We start from the raw sequence: 3,385 nt of genomic DNA on the forward strand, positions 1-3,385 counted from the left end.
AAAGCACTAAAGGCCAAAAATTATTTAACAAAGTATAAAAAACAAACATTTCATATTATATCTCCCACTTTCCTAGCTTGCCTTCGTGGTGTAACGGTAGCACGCTGGGCCGGTATTCCAGAGCTCCGTGGTTCGATTCCCGGCGAAGGCAGTTGCATATTTTTCATCTTTTCTGCTTCCAATTAACCTAATGACTCTACAAGTGGCGCCCGAACTAAAAGGGTTTTGGATGATGATTCTCAGCACCCAGGATTTGGCGACTAGGTCCACTAAAACCCTAGTCGCCCTTTAAAAAGGGGAGTATATAAGGTAGTTCTCCCGCTTTCCTAGCGTGCCTTCGTGGTGTAACGGTAGCACGCTGGGCTGGTATTCCAGAGGTCCGTGGTTCGATTCCCGGCGAAGGCGGTTGCATATTTTTTCCTCTTTTCTGTTTCCAATTAACCTAATGACTCTACAATATTATTAACATATCAAAAAGTATTTAAACTAGCATCATTTTAAAATTTTCTTCAGTTACGCGGTCCGAAAATTAGTTCCTGATTATGATCCATTTTTCAGTACCAAAATACATTAAACAGGCACAAATAAAAAGCTTTACGAAGGTGCTGCTTATTTCAAACAATGCTTGCAAACAGGGTCATATTATCAGAATCACAAGCTTCTGAGCTTTTGCTGTGTTCTGAGGTCCTTATAGGCATCAACACGTTCCAAGAATAACAATAAATTATATTTTGTACCCAGAACAACGCAGGCGGTTCCCACAATATCTGTACGTTAAGATGGTATTATTTACAGGCTCATTAATCTGACGATGATAATTTGAGAGCTAATTTTGTCTAAAAATACAAATCCTTGATGGGCTTATATAAACATTATCCCAAAATGTTTCTTAAATATTAACTGCTACAGTATTTATATCTTCAGCGAATATATTGCATATCATCTTCATCTGATCTGAAATTGTAAATTTTCCTTTCTTAATTTTTCTATTCATTACGTTTCCGACATTTTTCGCATTGCCTGACCGTGTAGCACCTTTATTAATAGAACAGAATTCTGTAATTAAATCTTCAACTAAAATAATTTCTTCCCCAAAGATGGCTTTAAAAATTTCGAACCTTAATTTTATTATATTAAATATTTTAAATGTTTGTATGGTAATAAATATTACCCACTACCAGCTAATTTTGTAATCTAACTATTACAAATTCTACTATGAAATATTTGTAGAACTGAAATTCGTTGCCTACAATAGGTATTAGGCATAAAGAAAACAAAGAAGGTTAATTGAGGCCAGTAACAACCGCATCCAAATATTGTTTTTAAACTTCTACTGGATTCCTCTACTGAATATATAATTTTATTTTACCCAATGGCTTCCAATTAGTAGTGCAATTTAAACTAAGAACCGAGCAAAAAGGCCTTTTAAAGTAATTCCGCCGATGTTATTGTTATATGCTAATATTCGTAAATTAAGGATAATACCGGCAAATAATGATTCAGAAACAAAACAAACGTGACTTATTCATGAAGCCCATTTATTAAACAAAAGATAAAGAACAAAATAGATGGTGTATTATATGATACCATTCATAAAAAAAATATTATTTTTTCTCCCGGGAGCAATTACAAAATGTACGAGGCGTATTCGGAAACTAAGTACCGTTTTGAAAAAAAAAAAAAAAAATAGTAAAACAATTTTTTCGAATCCAATTTTATTTTTACATGAAAATACATGTCTTAAACTATTTTTCAACATAGTTTCCGCCAATGATCAAACACTTGTCATAGCGGGTGACCAGTTTTTGTATACCATCGTCAAAGAAACTTCCCGGCAGTTTTAATAACCCGGACTCCACAGCATTTTTCGTGTCATCGTCAGATCCAAAGCGCTTGCCACCAAGCTCGCGCTTCATGTGCAGGAACAAGTCATAGCCGGACGGCGCCAAGTCCGGGCTGTACGGCGTGTGATCGAACTGCTCCCAATGAAACTGTCGAATTAACGATTGAGTGACACCAGCAGTATGGGGCCGAGCATTGTCATGGAGCAACACAGTTCCTTTACTGGGCATTCCTCTTCGTTTGTTTCGAATGGCACGCCTTAGTTTTGTTAAAGTCTCACAATATCGTGCCGCATTAATGGTTTCACATCTGGAAAGAAATTTAGTAAGGAAAACGCCTTTCCTATCCCAGAAGACAGTTCACATGATTTTTTGTGATGACATTGTCACTTTGAACTTTTGTTTTTTCGGAGAATGAGTATGTCTCCACTCCATCGATTGTTGTTTCGATTCTGATGTGAAATGACACACCCAAGTTTCATCACCTGTCACAATTTGGTTTAAAAAGTTTTCTCCCTCATCACTGTACCGCGTGAGAAATGTCAGGGCACTACCAAGTCGCTTTGTTTTGTGAACATCAGTGAGCATTTTTGGAACCCATCGGGAACACAGTTTGCGATAATTCAAGCGGTCAGACACAATTTCGAACAAAACAGTACGTGAAATTTGTGGAAATGCCTCTGAAAGAGTTGTCATTGTGAAGCGCCTGTTCTCATGAATTGCTTCATCAACTTTCCTTACCAAATCATCGGTGACAACAGAAGGCCGAACATTTGTTCGACCTGCATTAAACATTCTTACCCATTTTCTCACCATTCCATCACTTATCGCGTATTCACCGTAAACTTCTGTCACTTGACGATAAATTTCGACCGATTTAACATTCCTCGCGTTCAAAAATTTAATCACGGCACGAATCTCACAGTCAGCGGGAGAACTAATTGTCTTAAACATTTTGAATGTGCACAGCAAACTGAAAACACAACATGGAGCAACCAAAATGGCGACAATTGAAAGTCAGTGAACAAGAAAGACTAGTGCGCATGCGCGGGATGCCTACCACAGCGCTGCGACAGCGCTAGAATGAAACGGTACTTAGTTTCCGAATACGCTACGTATCTTTCTTACAAAAACTTAACATTACGCGGTTGGTATGATGGTTAATACCCAATGTATATCGGTATGTCTTCCAGTCCGGACACTGCCTAGGCATGCTGTGCAAAATATTATCGAGATGATGTTGTAGAAGAATATTCCACACAGCAAGCAATGCTCCCCGAAGTTCCAGTACACATGTAGGAGGAGCTTGGTGGGCTGCAATTCGTCGGCCAAGCATGTCCCACGTGTATCTATCGGATTAAAGTCAGGTGAGGTCATTCCATACGGGTGCTATCCTCAGATTGAAGGCATTTCTTTTCAATGTTTGCACGGTGAGGATGGGCGTTGTCATCTATAAACACAAATTCTGCGCCCATGGCACCCCTAAACAAGCGTAGATGTTGTTCCAGATTGATGTCCCAATAAATCTGGCCTATTATGGTTCC

The 3,385-nt window shown here is 38.6% G+C and overlaps 1 non-coding gene across 1 annotated transcript; it reads left to right on the forward strand.

The window, feature by feature from the left end:
- The first annotated feature begins 333 nt into the window (after positions 1 to 333).
- On the forward strand, positions 334 to 405 carry TRNAT-GGU (transfer RNA threonine (anticodon GGU)). The gene has a single exon. It is a non-coding gene; the product is annotated as a tRNA-Thr (tRNA).
- Positions 406 to 3,385: the final 2,980 nt, after the last annotated feature.

The sequence above is a fragment of the Stegodyphus dumicola genome, chromosome 1 (genome assembly GCF_044657685.1).
Source record: "Stegodyphus dumicola isolate Sdum_Otavi_A_Nest chromosome 1, ASM4465768v1".
Taxonomy (NCBI): Eukaryota; Metazoa; Arthropoda; class Arachnida; order Araneae; family Eresidae; genus Stegodyphus; species Stegodyphus dumicola.